General features: G+C 39.7%; 1 long non-coding RNA gene across 1 annotated transcript in view; it reads right to left on the bottom strand.

Annotated features, from left to right (window-relative positions):
• The window catches only part of LOC146442356 (uncharacterized), a 298,132-nt gene that overhangs the window by 212,460 nt on the left and 62,891 nt on the right, over positions 1-22,781 (bottom strand). The gene's annotated exons all lie outside the window — the stretch shown is intronic.

The following is a 22,781-nucleotide window of genomic DNA, read 5'->3' as shown; positions in this document are numbered from 1 at the left end:
AAATGGAGAGACAGAGAGAATGAGAAATCAAAGGTAACAGCAAGGCTACAAGATAAGTAGGACAGTAAAATTCCGACCAAACAGAAAAGGGAGAAAAGAACATCCTGGGGACAGCTAAAGAAAGTCTCATCTGGAGAGAGTTTGAAATGGCAAGGGTAACACCAAAGAAGCTATGTCAGAGACAAAAATTCACAACAGGAGGAAAACCAGAAACGATTGGGGAGGTTGAGGTAGTCAAAATAGAGACTACAAAGATAAAAAGAGGAGGACTGAGTGTGAAAATTTGAAGGGTTCCAACAGATAGTGGAGAGGGAGTGGGAGGATCTACCAGAGGAGGTGCTGAAGAGTGTTTGATGATAAACTAGAAAGCAGAGAGCACAGGCTCACCAAAGCAAAGGAAGAAGATGTGGGGAAGTGCCAGTGGTCCTGAAGACTGCATGACATGGCATCTGAACTGAAAGAAGCCCTCTGGCTTGGCTAGGAAAGAACATAGGTGAAGGGAGTCTCGGCAGATACTGAAATCAGATAAAACAGAAAGTCTGACAGGACTAGACAATACTAGACAGGAATGAAAATTTGGAAGTCCAATTGTGTGAGAAAAGCTCGGTGGGGAAAGTGCAACCATGGCTCCAAGCTGACTGAAAAAAGCCAGAAGGGAGGCAGGGCAGCAGGGAAACAGCTGAGGAATAAAAGAACAAAGGGCTGAGGAATTAAAGAACAAAGGGAATTAATACTATGTCAAACAGGGAGTAGAGAGGAAACACAAAAGAAATCTTATCCACAAAGGCAGAGAAAGCAAGATGAGTTTGGATTTAATTGAGAGTAAACAGAGGAGATAGGAAAATCTAAGTAGTTTTAATTGTCTTAAAGAAGATTTTGCTCTTGAATATTAGCAAAGGATTGCACACTTTGAAATTGTCACTTGCAACTGCAAGATCCAGAAGTCTCGATAGATGTAGAGTCATATATTAAACTGATGCTATAGTTGACCTTGTTTCCTGAAGGAGAGACAAGAGATTAATTTATATGGAAGCCTTCCAGCCACTAAAAGTACAATTGAACTAGGGAAAATATCATAAAATCTGCCTCAGTTATGGGGCAATCGAGTCATTAATGCTGAGGTGAAAATATTTTGGAGAATGATTAGGGTTGAATGACAGATTTATAGCTCTGGGAATTGCAGAATAAAACTCTATGGAAACTCCCATTTTCAGGCTTTCTTTTTTTGAGGAGACTACAGGACTACTGGGGCCATACCAGCCAAGTATCAATGCAGGCTGGTTTTATACCTGGCATGAGTTGGATGGAGAACCTATGCCTAGATTATTAGTTTAGGAAGTCAGCATAGACTTCTTGTTTTTCAGTTATTAAATAATCATGACAGCAGAGCCCAGCTCCCAGTTTCCAAGCTACTTGTGGCTTACCAAACAGATGATGTTGCTCAGAAGGGCTGCTGATGAGACAAGCTCTACCTGCACATTGGCACCAACTATTTGAGCCCTGGTTCCATGGCAAGGTGTGATAATGATGTCATGTGCTGTGCTGGTACTTGAGTGCTATAACTGTACTGCCATGGAGGCTACAGCCCCTGACAAATGCAGTAAGGTTGTCTCAGACTCTAAAATATCCCTCACTGCAGTGCTGGCAGCTGCTGTTGGTCACACCCTCACACGGTATGCAGCAAAGCAGTTAGCAAGGCTAACAGCATTGCTTGAGATGAGTATAGAAGTTGTTGACCCACAGTTAGCCACTGACTAAGGCTGTTATGTCTTAATCTGAAATATAAAACTGAATTTACATATCCAGCATAGAAAATGTGGGAGCACTCTCCCTATAACCAACCAGAAATAGATCCTTGCAAATTACACCTAACTCCCCTGCAACAGGACAAGATAGAGAAATTGTAAAATGAGCTTTCTAAATATATTGTTCTCTTTTGTTTGACTAGAAGAGTACCAAATAATAAATTACATGAGAACAAAAAATTATTTTTTAAAGAGTCCACCTGCTTAAGTATGCCGTAGCATAATTAAGTTCATTTAACAGGGCAATGACTTGCCTCCTCTACCTAACTTCTTGCAGGCTGATCTTCATAAAGACTTTAAACAAACAATACATTTTTAAGAAGCAATCACTCTTCAAATCACTCAGACAAAAAAATTGTATTTTATCTGCTTTGAAAACGAATTTTTTTTGCAACACAAAATCAGCAAGACAGTAGTCAGCTTTCTATTTTAAAACAGCACGACAGGAGGAAGCTTTCAGGTTGGTTTTGTTTTGTTTTCCAAAGATTCCATATTCTTTTATGGTTCCTAACAACCTAGCTGTGTTAGGAAGCTGGGTTCACAAAAACATCAGAGAATCTATACAAATCTATACACTAATACATCTGATGATTAATAGTGTGTGAATTTCTCACAACTCAGGTCAACTTATAACTTATATTAAGAGGCAAGAACTTTTGCAAACCTTCTAGTCAGAAGAAGACCCAGAATCTCTTTCCAGAAAAAGTGCAGTTTCTGTCAATTGCACCAGTCTGTTTTAGAGGGAAATACAGAAAGATATAATTCCCCTACTCTTGACTCTCATCTAAATGTTGATAGAATTTCTAATTTGCTTTTGAAATCCTCACTCTGTGAAGAGTAAAGGAAGGATAAGAGGATTATAAAATCTGGCAGATGAGATTTGACACAAAATGCTTGAAAGCCAAAAGCATGCATTTTTGATGATTGATGAAAAGACATGGCATCCTGAGATCCATCAGAAATTTAGAGAGAAGATGCATTGCATACTACATCACAAACCTGTAGTTTTTCACGACTCAGAAACCAGTCATCTCAGCTGAAAAAATATCCTGGGCACCACAAACCCAGGACAAATCCAGGTTGGCTTTTAATGACCGAAACTCATTAATAATGGCTGGCTGGTAAAAAAACAGCTGTGGTCCAATTACAAGTCCCTGTGAGTTTATTCCTGCATGGAAAAGCCAACACAACATTTGACCATGTACTGAACAATGATGGCTGGTGGCTCTCCAGGAGCTAAGAACCACAGGGCTACACACCTGCAAGATTTTCTCACACATAATATTACAAGGGCACCCATACCAATGGCACAGGGTAACTTGTAGTTTTGAAACTTCCATTGTATTTGTTCTACAAATCATTGTAGGATTTTGCTCTTCAACTTCGTTATGCTGGCACCTTTAGCTAGCAGCAAAGAGACAAAACTTTGTACGTGATTATTTTACAAATGAGAAGAAATAAACCCAGGGAGACAAAACGGAATTCAGGATTCTGGGATTTACATTTCATTTATTTTAAAACTGCTAAAATTCTACTTAAGTCTAATTATACACATTAAAATTAGGATATACTTATTTTTAACATCATAATCTTTGTGGAACCTACAAATTTTTACTTTGTGCTTATAGTTTCTTTCCTATTACTAGCTCTTTCTTCAAACTGACCTGACCTGTCTGGGTTTAAGAGCTGTCCCAGGGAGGTCTTAACCTGTATGGTGGCATTGGAGCTTCCCTCTGCACCCCCACCTGAGGACTGGAGATGTGACCCCAGTGCAATTCTGCTCAGAGCCTCTCTGAGGAGAGAGGAGAAAGAGAGTGTAGCTTGAGAGCCACAGACAAACAAGAACTAATATTCCTAGCATGCCTTGAGGACAGGAGGAAGGACCAAGCAGAACAATGCAGAGCTGGGCAAAGGACCAGGTGTGTGGATATCACAGGTGTACTGCCATCTAATGATCCTGTTGCTGTTGCTTAGTGAATAAACTTAGTATCATTTTCCCACTGTACTTTCTTTTGTTGCCCATCACAACCAAACCACTTGTGCCAGTTGTGTTATGCTGACAGAGGCCTCCAGTGGGAGGACAGCAAATGCCAGACAAACATTTTCTGCAATGCCAGTTCAAGTGGCTTCCCACAAAACTCTCCCTCAGGATTGTACAGCTTAGCAGACCCCACTGACCAGTGGTGTGGACTTTTCCCTCCATCCCTAGCTGGTCCCAGAGGCCATACACAGACACACTTACCAAGTCTGGGATCCAGAGGTCCATGGAGCTGAGGTTCATAATAGAGAATGGCTGCATGTTGTAGAAAATAAAAAGAAAGCAGGCGGGTAGGCTGGGGGCGCGCGGCAGAAGGACGCACAGCAGGCAGTCTGCGGTTCTCCAGTGGTTTATTATGCGGTGCAGTAGGGAAGGTCCGGGGAAGGAGAGACGGGGCGGAGAAGCAGGGACGGGCGTGGGGTCTGGAGCTCCGGAGGCTGCAAGCTGTCAGCGGCAGTTGGTGTCGGGCAGCAAGGTGTCCCGGTCAGCAGGACAAAATGGCCGTTGAGCACACAGTGGAATAGGGTCTTAAGGGGAAGGAGAGAGGGAGTGGTTTGGCACGCAGGCCAACCGGGAAAGCCATAGGGAAGAGGGACAGGGGTAACAACCAATCATTACAAGGGAGGGGAGGATACATAATCCAAACCAACCAATGGGGTACAACTTAGGAGGGGAACAAAGAAGAACAGTCTGGAAACTAAGCCATATATGGGAAAGGGGCGGGGGAGGCGTCTGGGCCAATGATCTTCTTAGCTGGTGCATACATTGCCACAGGGGCTCATGGGCTGATCTCACTGTCACCATGACTGAGACAGCACAGGCTGTCCCTGCCCCCACGGCCGGCCCTCTAGCTGGCAACTCGGAGGTAAAACCTCCACAGCTGCACTGGGTTATTGGCATTACAGAGCTGGGAGTAAGGTGATTTATTGCCAAGATGAGACAGGGCAAAACTGGAAGAGTGTAATGGGTAAAGCATGAGTGTGTGCACAGAACAGTATGACAGGGAATGGGTGAGGTTTGCCAAGCTGTCAGCAGCAGGGAGAGTTGGCATGTAAAGACTCTGTGCAGTTGAAGATCTGTCATGCTGTACAACCCCTCACTGACCAAAGAAGTTTTAAAACCAACTTTGTCCTACTATGCAAGGGTTTAAAGCATAAGCTCTGACATTAATCCCTTACATTATCATAATCTTCAATATTAAATAGCTGCCATTTTATTTCAACTCTACAGGGAGTCTCTGAACTTTTTCATCAGGAATGGCTAAAACAGTTCAGATACCCCTGGCACCAGTCTGGCATATGTAGTGTATACTGGAACTTCTTCTTTACTCACTCAGATTTATTCCAGTGTAAAACTGATAAAATAGAGAACTAAATCTCCAGCCTTTGTGTTTGAGTTACCAGACCTTAGCTTAAGTACAGAAAAAAAATATCAGTGTATCTATTATATAGTTCTTGTCTTTCTTACCTCCAGAGGCAACATCATTTTGGATAGTTACCCTAGGGACCAGAAAGACCATGGGTTTTCAGATTTTGTGATATTTGTTGCTTACTGGATCAGAAGATTACACAGTAATCTCAAAAAAAAAAAAAACCAAACAAAAAAAACCCCCAAAAACCCAGACAATAATAATATCAATAATATCCAAATGTTATAGCTTTGTGAAGAAAAGCATCCTTAGTGAAGAATTTGCAATGAATTAGGAGGTAATGGAGAGGTTAACTTGGATGTAATTCTTGAGGTTATTTGACTCGTGACTGGGAGCAGCACTACTGAAGAAAGCACATTTAACCTCTCTGATAGGACTTTATCTCAATCACTAGCAAAGGTCTGTCAACAAGGCTAGAGCAGTTCCCAGGAAGCAGGGCCAGTGAGCAGGTGATGTAGGCATTGCACGCATGCAGTCCTCAGCAGCACAGCCCAGAAGGGTGCTAAGTTGTTGCTCTGCACTCTGCTCTCCCATCATCACTTCTCTTTGCCCAAAAAAAGCCCATAAAACTGACTTCATGCCTCTCTCCAGCCCCAGACTTCATGGTTTTCTCCTGGTTTCTAAAAGGATGTGCAAGTATAACCTTGGATAAGAACTTGTTTCCCAAAACTAAGCTCTATGAAAAACAGTTAGATGCTTAGTGAAAACATTATTTCTCTTCATTCTTATTCATGCTGCAAAATAACAGCACACACAACGACAAGGGCCACCCTCCTTCTCTCTGAACAAACATACACTGATACTTGAGTGGTTGTGGTTAAACTGATGAGTGAGCTGGAAGTACAAACTGCTGGCACAACAGGTTCAGAGCCAGGCATGCATTTCCCACAGCTGTTACCTTTTCCCTAGAAGGCATGAAATTTACCGTTTGAAAAGACACTTTCTGAAATTGTTATGAGCTTTGAGAAAAATAACACATTTCAAGATTTCTTTGTACCTTGTAAGGAAACACAAACAACAATGGTAAGATTGCAAACAATGTTTAAATGATTCTCTGTCAGTCACCTGTAAAAACCTGCAATTTTCTGTAAAAGGACTCTGCTGCATTTTTTTCCCATTAAATCCCTTTTAAAAACCCCTTAAATCTTCTCAGTTCTGTTTCTTCTAAATGTGGAGAGGTATCTTAGAAATATAATAGCATGTCAGGGATGTGAGGCGGCATATTACTTCAGTGCAGTTTTAGGAATCACATGGGCTGAAGTCAGATATTAGTTTATATTCAACAATCACCTTAAAAGGTGTGTTACACTCTTTCAGGAAAACGAGGGGAAAAAAACAAGATACCAAAAAAATGCCATGGGAAGCAAACTGTAGAGATATATACTTTTTCATAAAGATACCCTAAAAAATATGCTAAAGGGCCCAACAACATGGAACTTCTGTACTCATATGTCTTTTCTGGTAGATGGTCAAATCAAGACCTATTTGAGGAAAATACAGCTGCTGTGAGAACAGTCATTTCCTGCATTGAACTCCTCAGCTACATTTTCATTGCCTCTCATAGAGATCTCTTCCCAAAATGTAAATCTGCACCCAGCAGTATCAGTGGTAATGTCTGTCTAAACTTTCCAGATGGACCTTTATGTGGTCATCCATGGTGCATTTATCTTCACTTTTTTTAAATCTAAATCGTGGCCATCTAGCCCAAACCACTTGTCCAGGGAACTTCTCCAGTCAGTGGAGGGAAACAAGTGTCTCCACAAGGCAAAAATATACACCTCAAGAAGTGTGTTTGGCACCAATAAGAGGAACTGTCTTCTGCATGAACCTGTGTTAGCCCACTAAATGTGGAGACAGCTAGCTGAGACAAGCTCAGCCTCCGCGTGCCTGAATATGGGTGAGATAAAGTTCACCACAAATATAATGTTGCACTGGGGCTGCTGTAAGGCTCAGGTTCACTCCATCTTCATTTAGGTACACTTCCAAGGTACCTATGGGAGAAGTCATTTGCCTGAGGGACTTTCTTATAAAGACTGGAGAATTACAGGCACATCCTGCGAGTGAGCCATACCACAGGGCTGCACAAAAGAATGTGAGAAAAACACTCAAATTGTATTCAGGCCACCAAAAACCTTATGAGAGACTGCACCCAAACCAAGTGTTACCCCGTTCCATTTCAGGCAGCCTGGACAAGGGGTTAGCATGATGTGTGATGAATCCCAGCCTAAACTCCACTAAACTGGATTTCCACATGCACTGTACAGCACCAAGTATATTTTCATACTTTGATAAGATAAATGATACCTAACTAAGTGTAAGGCAAATTCATAATTGCCTGAAATGTTAGTTCATATGGGGATTTTTTTATAGCAGAGCAAACCAGACCTTGCCTTTATGGAGGTGATAAACTGTTTTAAAAACCATAGTACAATATGATTTCAGGTGTTCAAACAGATTCTGCTAAGTCATCTGCATATGTCCAAGGAGAGAATCTGCCCTTAATGACTCTGCTTCTGCTTATTTTTAAGTGGCAACTTAAAAACATCAGTCAGCATGAAGTATTGGAGCCAAGTGGTTACCTGCTATGTTTATTAATTTCAGTACAGAGCCATTTTAGATTTGTTTTTTGACATTGAGATGTCTGTGTGCCATATTCCCTGATATATCTGCTCATAGTAGTGTGGTGCATGAAGATATGCACAGAGCTTGTGTGTCAGACCAAAGCTCCTGAAGTGTTTCTGCCTCAGAGCATTAAAGTCAAGAGTCCAAACAAATATTCAAACTAGAACAGCAGGAGACTGGCTAACCCTGTAACCAGATACCCACCTCCTTCTCCTTCTCCTTCCCAAACTGTGAATAGGAGGAGATGCTTAATGCCATATACCTGTTCATTAATTTTCTTTAATTACTCTGATGAAAACATGATTCCACTGATACCTCGGGAAAACATAAGCAAATAATACATAAATTATGAAGTAGTGCAATTCATGCAGGTGAATAGGACTAATAGCTACTTTTTTCCCTCCCCACATAAGGCGGAGATTTCTGTGCTTCTAAATAATATTATTACTATAATTAGATTTCATAGAAATTGACTTTGGGGCTCTCCCTGAGTCATTGTGTTAATTTTCCCATCACCAATGATTTGCAAGTGCTTTCCTACAGTCTGATTTTTTTTCCATGCTAAGGTAAATCTACCTTACTTTGAAAGAACATTAAACCCAAATTTATAACAGCATGTGGTGTTTAACTGCTGGAAGCTGAGGATATTATATACAGCAAGTTTGCTGGAAAGCTCAGAGCTCAGGGATTTCTACATATTAGTTATGACATCTCTAGGAATATTTAGATTTTGAATCAGAATCCAGGTGGGCTTTAGTGACATCAATTGTATCCCCAGAGGAATATTATCACACTAAAGACAAATGATACTGGCTTGTTCCTATATAAGAAAAAGTTCATTTTTATAAAATATAATGTGCTGACTAGGTGAACTTCTCTGCTGTGCTCTAAGATAGTTTAAGGTTTATGCTAAACCTTATTCTGGGTATACACAGAGACCTCAGAATAGGATGTGAGTGTGTATACATATATGGCTTTCATTTTCAAAACATTACAGTGATAAGGGCAATAAAAAAACTGGGATTGTTGTGCCCCAGTTAGCCTGTTAAATGTTCACACTAAAAGATACAGCTACTAACTGAAAAAAGAGCTCCTGGTGTTGAGACTGTTATATATTGGTTGGAAAAAAGCAGGAGTTTCTAGACTGAAACTACAACACAGATAGGTAAGTAGGCAGGTGATTTCATGAAAAGTCAATTTGTCTTTTTCTTGCAACATAGGGAGTCACAAGATAGGAAAAAATAATCATTTCTTACATGTTAAGCAATTCAGATGTATTTAGCAGCTTTAGTTTTCCAATGGCTAGAAGCAGGAATTTGGAGTCTGGCATAATACAAGCATGATCCTACTGATATGTGTTTGGCTTTCTCTGTGAAATGCTGCCTACAGCAGAGCAAGCTGATAGCCTGAATTTAAAAGGAAATGAGGCTTATTTAATTAAGTTCTCTGTCAATCCTTCCCTAATAAGTTTTGAACCAGATGGTGAGTTGAAAAAAAAGAAAGGTAAATGGGACTGAAGTCTCTGAAGTTGGAAGTTCTTGGAAGATTTCAGAAAAGCAGTAAATGCAAAAAGAAGGAAGAATTAAATATTGCATAGCCAGTGGAGAAGACAAGTGAGCTCAGGTTACCTGTTGTGTCTGGCAGCCCCTCTCCAGCAATATTTCAATTTGAAATTACTGCATGCAGCTTTATTTTATATAACTATTACGGGGAGCATGAAAGCTCTTCCGGCAAATGAAAACTGATTCTACAATACCTACAGTATCATCCATGGAATTATTATCCCAGTACATCCAAGAAACCAGCATCTTGGCTGCACAAAATCAGCCACAGTACATGTTTTCTCTAGCCTTGCCCAAGGGAGAAAACTGAGGACAAAGCGGGTTAAAAAAAAGGCTTAAAGGAAACGAGGGAGAAAAGGGGAAGTGCTAGGGGCTGTGAGGGAGGCTAATGCTCTCCCAGGTGAGGGTAGAGGGAATAAGTAGTAACAGAGACACAAGTTGATAGGAAATGTGATTTAAGTATTTCTGCATGTGCATTTTTAATGTGGATTCCTGCTTATTAAACATAATCATCATAGTACCATATGTAAGCATTTTCCCCTAAACTGAGCTTTTGCAAATATACATACACATATACATCTACATATGTACGTATTTAGATCTGATTAACTTCATTTAATCTCAACAGCAGGCACATAAAGATATTTCTACTGGTAACAGGAAGAGCACTTTAGGCAAAATGGAGAATAACAGGTAAAAATTGAAAATTCTCTTTTTCTGTCCTAGTGGTAAAATGAAATTTGGGATTACAGTATTTGGATTTGAAATTACTACCTGTAGGTTTTTTATATAATTATTACAGTGAGCATGAAAGCTCTTCCATCAAATTACAACTGATTCTAAAATACCTACAGGACCATCAGAGTCCTTTATCTTTTGCATCATCTCAAAAGAAAGCAAGCTTGAAAAATGTTTTGCAATGTAACAGATGAGTTTGCAGACCTGCAAGGAAGAGAGACCAGTACAGCAGTGCCAATTTATTTTACTGCATTCTTTATTGCTGTACATCATATTTCACTTTCTCCTATTGCTTTCATGTCTCTGCTATTTCTACTAGACAACGTATATTCTATATTAAAATTTGTTTTCTGTATTAAAATTTGTTATCATAATATCAGAGAATAAAACACTGACTAGTAATAGTTGTCAATAGAAAATGCTGGAAGCCCTGCAGTAAAGAATTGTGGGGCAGACAGTTTGGAAACAAACCTGCATATAGGAGAAAATGTTCCCTTATTTTCATAACACAGGAGTAGTGGCTTCATGCAATGATATACAGGGTTTATAATACTGCAGAAAAACCTGTCTAAATATGTGGATATTATATCCATAAATAACAAGTTTGTTATATACCTTGCTCAGCCCTTGACCTAAGTCTGACCATGAGTGCCCTGGGTCAGTCCTTGCATTAGATGCTTTATGCTTTCTTTTATTAATTTTATAAATACTGCCTTCTAATGGTATAGAACATTCCACTGCAAGCTTTTACTGTGGCTAAACTTAGCAGCCTATTACACGCTAGAGGCAGGCTACATTCTCATGTCCTTCTCAGTCTTGCCCCTTTATTGAGCTTATTTAAGGCTAGAAGGCCAAGTTTACAAACTTAGCCCTGGACAACTTCATGAAGGTAAATTCCACCAGACACTTCAAATCCCAAAGATATAAATAAGACTTTTCCCATTGATCTTTTGTGATAATAGCTGGGAAAAAAACCAACAAAAAAACAAAAAACCTTTTCTGTTCCCTGGCACGCTGTGTCTGCACTTGGCTAATGGTGTGTATTTTCCTCTTATATCATTTGTCTTACAGTACCCCTTGCCTAACCACCACTCAGATCCACTCTCTGTCTTTTGATGCCAATTTGATTGCTTTGTTCCTTTGCTGACTAGATTCTCAGAGCTTACGGGGAGCTGTGATTGAGAAAGCAGTTCAGAACTAGGCCTATCAGAGTATAATTTAGGAACAAATATAAAAATCTCCATCACTGTATGAATATAGAAAAAGTTACAATTCAGAAAAATTACTAATGCTTTTTTTGTACTGAAATGATACCAAAACAGCTTATGGACTTTTTAGCTACCTGTATTTGAAACTTGAATGCTCTTCCTGAAAAGAGATTATCTGTAAAGATTTAGGAAATAAAATCACAGGTTTTAGGATTGTCAAATCAGAAAAAATCTGCCAGTCATGTTACATTACCTCCTTTACAAACTAACCAAACTTTATATTAAAAACAGTTCTGGAGTTCTTTTGACTCTTAAAATTTCCTATCCTAGAATCATAGTTTTCTCACGTTCAGAAATTTTAATTTCTAGCCTCAGTTTTCCTGTGAAAAAGCTATCCATGTTTGTTCTTGAGTCATTGCTGCCAGTTGGCTGAATTTTCACCCTCACTAGCATTTACCTCTCTTGCAAAAAGAAAACTACATTGTATCCCTCTCTGCTTTTGTTTCATTAATTTAAATACAACAATCCTTTTTATTCTTTTTACATAAACAGGCTCCCTTCTGACTCTCTCAATACTCCCACCTCCCAGGCTGAACTGCTAACCTGTTCCTGGCATAACTTTAGCCCATACCATCCAGTTTTCCTCTGGACAATGCATGGTTCAAGGGACAAAGCAAGTCATGGGCATTGCCAGGAGATGCTTTGAGATGGATCTTGGACTTCTCTTTTAGGTGTGGCACTTGAGAAGAGCCAATGCAATTTACCCTTATGAGCCATTTATTTTCATTTGAAGGCATAGCCACAGTATTTCAGACATTAATGACACTTCATTTGCATGCTGAAGATACTCTGATACAGCTGATGATTGCATTTTCTGTTTTCATGAACATATCACACATATGATTCCACATCAACTGACCTTAGAAGCTGCTTTGGTTTACACTTCAACTTAACTATGGCTGAAATAATTCCTGATCAATCATTTCAAAGTATTTTTCAATGACCCACCTTTTCAATAACATCACAACACAAACTTATATAGTACCATTTCTGATGGGTTCTGTAAATGTTTGGTGCATGCTCTTTATAAAACCAGGCTCAGAAATATCTAGATTTTTAATATCTGCTCTCCAGTCTATATGAGAATAACACTATAGTATCTATTGCATCTCTGGTAGGAATCGTGTCTTAACCAGAGTGGGTTTGTGCCAGCTAAGGGAAAATGCTGTTAAGAAGCAGATCCTGCCAAGAAGGTAGGTAATGATTGTTATGTTCCAATCTCCTCCCTCCTGATAAAGCACAACTGCATCTGACAGAGTAAAGCTCCCCTACAAGGGAGGTATTGCATCATTCCGACATATATGGAAAATAGATATATTATATGTATATGTGTATATATATATTATATGTATATGTGTGTGTATGTATATATGTGTAACCCCTTGAACTCTTTGTTGCATGGTCCCCCACCCACAGTGGATCAAGACTGCAAGCATCGCTCTGACCACGGACACTGAAATTTCAACTATTAGGTCTTGTCTCTGGATCCACAGGTGGTGATATCTTCCCTCTCCACCATCTGCTTTTGTCCCTTCCTTCTTTTTCTTTCTTTTCCTTCTATTTTTTTTCTTCCTGATATTTTTATATATTTACAGAAAAGAATCAAAATTACTACATACCTCCTTTCTCTTGCAACCAAATTGTTTTATGATAAACCTGCCTCATACATACACCAGCCATTCAGTATGGTTTCACTGTAATTCACCTTAAAGGATCTATTAACAAGAACCTGTTATTCTGCCTCAGAGGTGGGGCATAACAGCCTCCTCAGTAAGTCTGATGAGCTGGGAGGAGTGGCCCGTACCCCAGAGAGCTGTGCACTGAATGTATTGAAGGCATCTAGAGATTCATTACAATCCTAACACACAGATAGCAGCTTCTTAGGACACTCAGAGCAGAGAAACTCATTCCTTAGATGCCATAAAGAATAGAAAAAGGCATGCATAAAAATCAGCTTTAGCTCTCAGTCTAAGAAGAGACCAGGAGACAAGATGAGGTCTCAATAGCTAGTGTCATTGTCCTTTAACAGGACACTTGTATTCAAGCATCCTGATGGCTACATGCTGGACAGACCACCTGGGTATATATGTCCCAGTGCTTGTCTGTGGAAGTCTGAGAGAGCAGGTGTGAAATCAGCAATGTTTTAAAGTAAATCACCTTCCAATCCTGTTTTTTTGCAACTGCGGCTTCTTGCTCTTTCACTACCCTGTCTCTTCTAAAGCCCCTTTCAACAATGTAAGACGGATCTAGCAGCCGACTGGAACCTGCTAATCCCTTGGCTGAAGTCGACTTTGCTCTGCCTATCCTCAGATGCCAGCTCCCTCAACAAAGGGTTTAGAAGTCCTCTGCAGTCTGCTGACAACTCCCTGGTACGGGCCAGGGCCCAGCCTTTATAGAGTGCTTGGGATGTGACCTCACCAGTGTTAAACAGAGAGAAATTGGACAAGGTAAACGAAGGCTGAATGAGTAGAGGACAAATGAAAAGAGATGCTCTATTTCCCCAGCAGCTCTGCCTTGATTGCCGTTACCATCACTGATCTGTTCCAGGCCATGTAATTTCTCCACAGAAGCATGACAACCAGAGGAGACTTTTCTGGTTCATCAGTCTACAAATGTACATCACAGTACGTCTTGGTCACTCTTCAAGACTGCCATAACAGCCAATATATCTATGGCTTCCTTATGACCTTGGTATATGAAATTCTCTAACATCTTCCACTTACACGCTTCCAGGCACCTTCAGCTTATTTTATATGTAATTCACTTATAACATTTATTGATCATCTATTAATTTTGCCTGAAGTATTTATAAATGCACCCTTCATATAAAGTATGATTCATTCATCTACAAAAATTTATTGTTTGTGGGGTTATATTATATAAAACATCTTTATTATTAACAGAATGAAATTACAACATCCTGTAAAAATCATTCATGATTATGAAGATGGAGAAACTACACTGACATGTTTAATAGTACTAGAAATTAAGTAGTATGGCTATTATACTGTATATATAATATATAGGTTTTTATGGCTGAACATCTTTTGGCTTCATTCTTTATTTAATAGCTATTTTTGTCCACCACATTGCTCTAAATTCCATCATAATTCTCTATAAATCATGTCACCCACTTAAATGCCATAATTAATTGCCCTACTTGAACAAACAAATACAGCCATACCTATATATAACAGTAAAATATCCCGGAGAAAATTTCAACAGATAGATAATCCCAGACAATTTGTACTGAAAAATATTTAAATTGCAACTTTGAAGTGTAAAGCAACTGCAAATAGGAAATGTAAGAACACACAAAGAAAAAGTTAATAGCTAAAAAAAAGAGGTTAATTCAGTGAGGAAACTGCTTTTTCACTCCTAAGAGATTTTAAGACCTGATACTCATTTGATATGAAAGAGTGTATTTCCACTAACTTCCAGTGCTTGATTTAATGGCGGGCTGATTTATGTCACTGGACAACCTTGCTTGACATCCATTAACGTTATATAGTTAGATTCAGAATCTCGAGTCTACATTTTTTCTCAAGACTTCAGCCTTGCCTACAAGGTTACCTTGCACTAGGAATACTAATTTTATTCATGTCACACTAACGGGGATGTTTTATCCATGTTCAGTGTGATGACTTTTACTTCACCATGGTGCATCTGCATACAGAGAATGGAATTTATTCTGAACAATATGACCAGCTTGGGGAAGAGGAATGCTTGTCTCTTCACTCCCCTTTCAAGCACCAGTTTTTGGGGGACAGCCTCTATGAAGACTTGGAGGACACTTAACAAACTAGATTGGAAGTCAATGTAATTCTGAGTATGAAATCAGGATTTGTCTCCAGACATTGCTTACAACTGTATCAAAGCATAATCTTGATACAATTTTTCATGTTCTTTCAAAAGAGTCCTCTGTGGTGCAACAACAGCATCTGAGAGCAGGATACAACTTGTAAAAGACAGAAGGTACATGTCACCAGGGGATGACTGCACCTTTGGAGGCCAGACAGCGCTGCTGATGGTGGTTTCCAAAACAGCACCTACATATTAACCGTGGAATTAACTCAGTTGGATAGAGCATAGTGCTAATAATGCCATGGTTGTGACTTCAATCCTGTATTGGCTTGAAAACAAACCAGCGGGCGATCACAAGTCAATATTAAAATTAATAGAAAAAATTAACAATAAGTGAAATAATACAAGGAAAAGCACTGACAAAGTCAGATACAACCTAACACCCGGTTAGGGTGGTGGTAGCAGTCTAAGTGAAGTAGTTCAGTTGAAGCAGTGATCCTGTGAAGGTCTGGTCTCCAACTGAAGATCCAGTGGTAGCTCTCATCCTCTGGGAACCCAGCAGAGTTAAGTAAGTAGTTCCAAGGCCAGGTTATATCCAGGTGAGAATGCTTGGCTCCTCCCTCCTGGGTGGAGCATCTCACAATAGGATGAGATAAGTCCATGAGTCATGTGGTGGGTCCTTGATGGCCCACTGTCTGTTATCAGGGGTGGGTTATCAGCAGGTGATAACAGCTAACGGCCCACAGCTGGTGGTAACAGAATACTTAAATACATCTATATTGTAACCTAGGACAAATCCCTGTATGGGCCAATGACTTAAGAGTTGCACTTGCTGATGTTTGTGGGTCCTTTCCAGCTCAGAATATTCTGTAACTCCTGTAGTGTGCCTGTAGTGTCAGAGATGGACAACAGTGGGAGCGGCTGTTGGAGCAGATTCATTCTGTGCAAAGCTGCTTCCAGACTTGTGAAACACTGACAGGTACATTCAGTACAGGATCTGCAATGTAACCAGAAGGGAGATCACTCCATGGTTATTGCCTGCACTGTGGTTATCACTTTGAGCAAATGCTGGAATGCAGAAAAGCATAATTTGGAAAGCTGACAAGTATAACTTGCCAAAGAACCAGATTTGTCTTCTCTGACAAATTTAACTCAAAAGACCTATGCCTACCAACACAGCGCAACTATGCTCTAAGCACAGTAGATTAGTAAAACAGTAGTTTTAATGTAAATACAGCTTTCATGTCGTCACACAAAAAATAATTATATGAACTGACATCACAGGAGACTGAGAAGTCAGATGAAAGACAGGGCAAATCAAATTGCCTAACAACTGGACCAACAATATATACTTAACACTCTCATGAATTCTAAAATTTTCTAATCAAACTGCTACAGCATGCCAAAATCTAGTTAATTTGTATTTTATCTTCCAGAGATGTACTAGCCTCAGAGCCACAGTTAAAGAAGCTTTCATGATTACTTAAGGAATTTAATTGTGTACTCATTTTTAGAAAAGTTCTCTATTTAATAAAATATATGGTGGATTATACTTGGTAAGAAATGATGGAGCTCCTTGTGCATCATATTTGGGAATGTTTTCAGACATTATCAGTAACAGATAATTTTCATATACATCAGCAATACATACCTTTCTGGTTCTATGGATCAGGTAAAACTATCCTAACTGCATTTCAGTATCAAACTATTCCCAGGGCAAATACTACATGAATACCACTGTGCTTATGGAGATCTAATGGATACAAATGTATTTCTGCAAAGTTTACATTACTGCAAGACTGCTCTCAGTTAAACTGCTGTAGAGCATCAGCCCTCAAAGTATGTGAAAATTGGCATATTTGACTGAAAATCCACTTAAAAATCAATATGTCTTCTGTATTTCTGATGCTTGCCTTCAGTCTCTCCCTTCCCTGCAGAGCTGTCTTGTGCTCTTTTGACTGGCCCATTTACTACCTGCCAGGCTCCTCAGCAGCTCCACCCTTTGATCAGCTCGAGAAGTTAAAAACGACCACAAATTGTGGCCAGCAGGTTGGGAGGAGAAAGCCAGGAATGTGTGGGAAGAATGTAACAGAAGACAGGAGAGAAGAAAGACTGCAATTGAGCAGCAAGTTGAAAACTTTAGGCCCAAGAAAGCATTATAGGTGTTTACTGGTTAAATCTGAAACCTATCAAGCTCCAGTATGCAAGAAAAACTCCACCTTATCAGGTGCAATTATTAAAAAAAAAAAAAAAAGGCTTTCCAGAAAATTACTATTACAAATGGTTAAACACATATTTCAGTCAATTGGAAATAAAATGTGCTAGGAAGAAAAAGGAAGGATATTTTCAAAGTTTTCTTCTTGAATAACCACAAACTTAAATACTTTAAAAATTGTTTAGCAGAAGTGGTCTGATACGTAACAGAATCAAAAAGGCCAGTACAAGAATGCTGAGTCTACAGATAGTTTGAAATTCTTATACCATTTCTCCTCATCTGGGAAAAAATATTTCTTATTTTAAGAAACAAAATTACAGAAACCTTGAAAACCCCAATACAAACAAGTTTACTTGTACTGACTGCACAGTGCATGATTTACTGTGTCAGATCCTAACAACATTCCACCTATCCAGGATTAGGAAATATTGAGAGCTGAATTTCCATAGCAGTTTCAGAAATGCAAACTTTCTTTGCCTCATTTGTATCTCTTTGTATTCTTCTGTCATGGTCTAATCAGAGCTGGCAACAAAGACACAGCCACTTGCTCCTTCCCCACTCCAGTGGGGAGAAAAATCGGAAAAAGTAAAACTTTCCGTTTGAGATAAGAACAGTGTAATAAATGTAACAAAAGAAAATAATAATAATAATAATAATAATAATAATAATAATAAATGTAATGAAAAGGAGAGAGAGAAAAATAAAACCCATGAAAAACAAGTGATGCACAGTACAGTTGCTCACCACCCACAGACTGATGCCCAGCCCATCCCTGAGCAGTGATCATTGCTCTTGGGAAACTTTCCCAGTTTACATTCTGGACATGATGTTCTATGGTATAAAATATGCCAGTGAGCCGTCCTGGCTATGCTCCCTCCAAGTTTTTGTGCAACTCCTCACTGGCAGATCATGGGAAACTGAAAATCCTTGATTTAAAGTAAACACTGCTTAGCAATAACCAAAACATCAGTGTGTTATCAACATCATTCTCCTAATAAATTCAAAACACAGCACTGTACCAGCTACTGGGAAAAAATTAACTATCCCAGCAAAAACCAGAACATCCTCAAATGAAATACAGTGGTAGGGAAAATCTTTGACTTGCCATGTAAAGAATTCCCAGCAAGTATAAAACCTTTCTGCTGGGAGCTTTTGATAAAAGGACATATTTTGAACTAAATGTCAAGTGGCAAGAAATCAGTGTTTTCAGTTATTCTCATCTTTCTTGTACTTCACGTGGGATCTGTGCCAGGTGGCCCACACCAAAATCAGGAGTCTGAAACTACCAGCTAGAGTGCAAATATTTGCATTCCAATGTCCAGAACAGAGTACCATGGTGATTTTGTGGTATTTTTGAATACCACTTTCAGAAACCATTACACCTATGGATCACCAAAGGCAGTTGTGACTTACAGCTGAAACCTTCTGTCCATGTGCACTCACATTGCAGGTCCCTTTCCAGCACCTCCTGTTCTTCTCTACAGCTGCAGCAAAGCTAACCTGCTGTAAAAACATACTGAAATTGTTCCTCAGAGAAGGTCCAACATATTGGACAAACTTTGGATTATCTGACTTGGAATGCTGAAGTTTTCAGACTACACAGGTTCTAAATCAAATCACAAATTATGATAATTTTCCTTCTACTTCACATGGTAGAAGAGTGACTGTGATTGTCCTGAGTTTCTTGTTTGATGGCTCAAAAAAGCGATTTATTTTGCCAATACTTGGAAGTGATTGCGCAAATCAGCTTAGACTGGAAGGAACTGGAAGATGTATGTTTGACTTAAGAGCGGATTTGGATCTCAAATTTCAAGGGGGAATGTTTTTCAGGGAAACATGATTACTTCAGTTAATCAAAAGTAATTAAAACATGTTGTCTTTTCTCCTAAGAGAAAGTTATTTATACATGAACTAACTTGGTCTGCACTTGCAAATTATGATTTCGTTGCCTGATAGATACACTTGACCAAAGCTAAAAACAAAAATAGGCTTTTTGCCTCAGTTTCTTCCTAAATGTCACTGCATAATGTGATCTGCTATATGCTAGCAAGAGTGTACCTCATAGTCACAAACCTGCTTTTTTAAGTACCATCTGGGATGCATGTGTCTGAGCAGAGCCCAAGGAGAAATTCAGCGAAGTATGGAGTGCTGCATACAAATCAGTGCTTGTGGCAGTTCTTAAGAAAGAAAAAAAAAATGGGGACAGGAAGATCAGTTACATTTTCTGTCTCAGGCCAGGGCATTCAGGGCACTTTCCACCAAAACTGCAAAAAAAACCACCAAAACTGCAAAAAAACATTAGTAATGGAGAATCTCTCTTTTTTTTTTTTTAAGACTTGCCCTTCATAAGAACCTAAGTGCAAAAGGTTGAAAAATATTTGACTTAATCACAAACATTTGAAAGAGTAATGGAATAATTTAATAGATTATTAATAATGAAGAAAACTTATTTATGGTATTTTAAAATTGATAGGTCAATGGATGGAACTCAATTGACGTGTGTTCCAACACACACTGTATTTTGATCTTCTGTATTTACTGTACTGTAATTGCTTTAATTCTTAGCAGAATATCTGAAAATTATGCTGAAGTTTAAATACCAACTTGTTCATGAAGTGCATTCATCTCCACAGTACAAATGAAACATTTTTATATCAGGCAATTAACCTTCATTTTAGACCATACAAATGAATTGTCTTGATTTTTAATTTTGATGGAAGGAAGCATTCTTTTGAGATGAAACAGAAAAGTACTGAACTGAACAGACATTGGAAAAAAATTAAATTAGGCTGGCATCATTTTAGAATACATTCAAGAATAAATTAGAGGACAAGATTACAGCCTGATGTTCGCAGTAGTCACATACTGCCATGAGAAACAGATGTGATAACAATTCAAATCCTTTAGATTTAAACTGAGCCAAATTTAGACTATAAACTCTTTGGGATTTGCATATATTTGCTTCTTTGAAGTATGTACATTTAAAGCTCTATTATAACAAAGAATGGAAAGACTGGAAACTAAACTTTGGAAAAACTGAAAACTGACTACAGAGAATCATCTGGAAAAGACTGGACCTATGTATTAGCTTAATGCTTTTAACTACATGGTAGGTATTACCAAAAATTTAACTACAACTTGTCGGCAATTGATTTGGGTTCTGAGCCTGGTTCACGCAAAGTCCCATTTATTGTACAGAATACATCATATTTTATACTGTTACAAGCTTCACCATTACAAGAACTTTGGTTTCGAGGCTTACGTGGTCTATTTTCCTGATGTACCTGATGTACTGAATCACTGTCATTTCTCTTAACTTCTCCTGCTAATCACTTATGCATAAGGTAAACACAGTCTTGTCCTGCTATCAGCCTCAGCCCCTGCTAGAGGCGATTCAGCTTATCTCTCTTAATGTCTCACATTAACTGATTAACAAAAGACCTCTATAGCTGCTGGACCCGGGCAGCTCCACCCGAACTCCCACAATAACTCCTACTTTTTTTTCAAAAAGGATGTGTTTTATAGACCAAATTGCTTGACCAAACAGGAGAGAGCATGAGAAAAACAATGAGATATATTTTTATTATTTTTTAAATGGGCAATTATTAAGGAATTGGTAAAGAAAAAATAATCATAATTCCTTCCCATCGTTAATTTCTGGTCAGTCAATGGCAACATGATGTAGGGCTTCTAAACAGGCAACTGGAACACAGTGGCCCTTACTAGCTAGAAAGGCAATTTTGACCAAAAGCCACTAATCCTCAGTGTCTGCTGAGCCAGAGAAAAAAGGATTCATACTAAAATGGATGCACCAAAGGTAAGCGCTGAGCAGGGCAAGAACCGGAGCCAGACTGTGCTATGGATGTTTCAGCAGGAACGTGGGCGTTTGAGGTTTCTGCCTCACACCACTGGGCTGTCACTTTACTGCTGTGGCTTTTTTCCTCACTGTGAGTGGCTGTTTCCCTACAGTAGCAAATTATGGATCTTTGCTGGTCCACACTTTTGGTGGACTTTGATGCAATCCAATGTCTCAGCACTGTTAAACTCATGCAAGTGGCTTATCAGTGGGCCAATGGTCGATGGCCTGGCACTCCCAGGTTCAATGCCTGGACCTCTAACTCCATATGGAGACACAACAGCGTAATGATACAGCAAATGTTTTCCTGCAGAAGAAAACCCTCATAATGTTACTATACCTGGCAGAAATCCATGTGGGACATACAGAGAATCAATGTTTATTCTGAATAAAGGTTCTAGTGAGACATTTTGAATGAAAATGAATGCTCAAACCTTCAAAACTGGATTAAAGGAAGGAGAACCAGGAGACTGAGCCTGCATGTTTTTACATATTATTTGCTGATGTTTTCATCCCCTAAGATATATTACCCGAGTATCACAAATAGCAGTAGTACTCCTTAAATCCTCACTAGGCAGGTTTTCTTGGTATTCAGACATTACTTTTGTAAACTGAAGATCCATTGCACTAGAAGTATTGTTTCAGAGGTTATTTTAATGAGGTTTTTGTATTTTGTGTCTTTTTGGGCTTAAGGTTGTTTGTTGTTCATACAGAACGGCATGTACTCATAGCTTCAGACTTCCTAGTGCCTGAGAGAGACCAGAAAAATCCCTACTCTCCAAAACGGTCCCTGTTTTCCATTGCTTTTACCTAGCAATTGACTCCTGTTTAAAATTCAGTTGTAGCCATACTTCTCTCTCCATTACATCCTACGTGGCCATCATAAATTAGTAAATTAGGACCAAGAAAACCTTTCTAAATACTACGAAAATTAAATTGCTCCAAAGAAAGAAAGTGAGTGGTGTCCGCAGTTGTTCCCCATGTCAACCAACTACCCCACTGCACAAACAGCGGCAGCGCCTCAAGCAGCGGGGGCGCATGCAGGATAGGAGAGACCTGGCGGATCACCTCCTCACGGGCAGCATGCAGTGAAAGGACACAATGATTCTTTCACGCGTTTTAAACCGAGCGAACGACCAACGCACAGCCCCATCCGGGCGTGGCGAGGGCGGAACTCCCTCACAGCCCTGCCGCTCCCTCAGGGAGCCGCGCACGCGCAGCCGCCCCGCCCCGCCGAGGCCCCGCCCCCGCCGAGCCCGCGCGCCGCTGTCACTCAGCGCCCGTTCGTCACCGCCGCGGCCCTGCCCGCCTCCCGGGGCCGCGCGCACGCGCAGTGCCGGCTACCGCCGGTCGCGCGCATGCGCAGTGGCGGGCCCGGGCCCGGGGGGGAATTTGACCGTAAACATCCTGCGGTTTGAACGGCGCGTTCGCGCGCAGGAAGGGC

This window comes from Lichenostomus cassidix, chromosome 2, assembly GCF_008360975.1.
Source record: "Lichenostomus cassidix isolate B80296 chromosome 2, HeHo_3.0, whole genome shotgun sequence".
NCBI classification, from domain to species: Eukaryota; Metazoa; Chordata; class Aves; order Passeriformes; family Meliphagidae; genus Lichenostomus; species Lichenostomus cassidix.
Note: the sequence above shows the minus strand (reverse complement) of the source record. Positions and strands in the feature narration are given on the sequence as shown.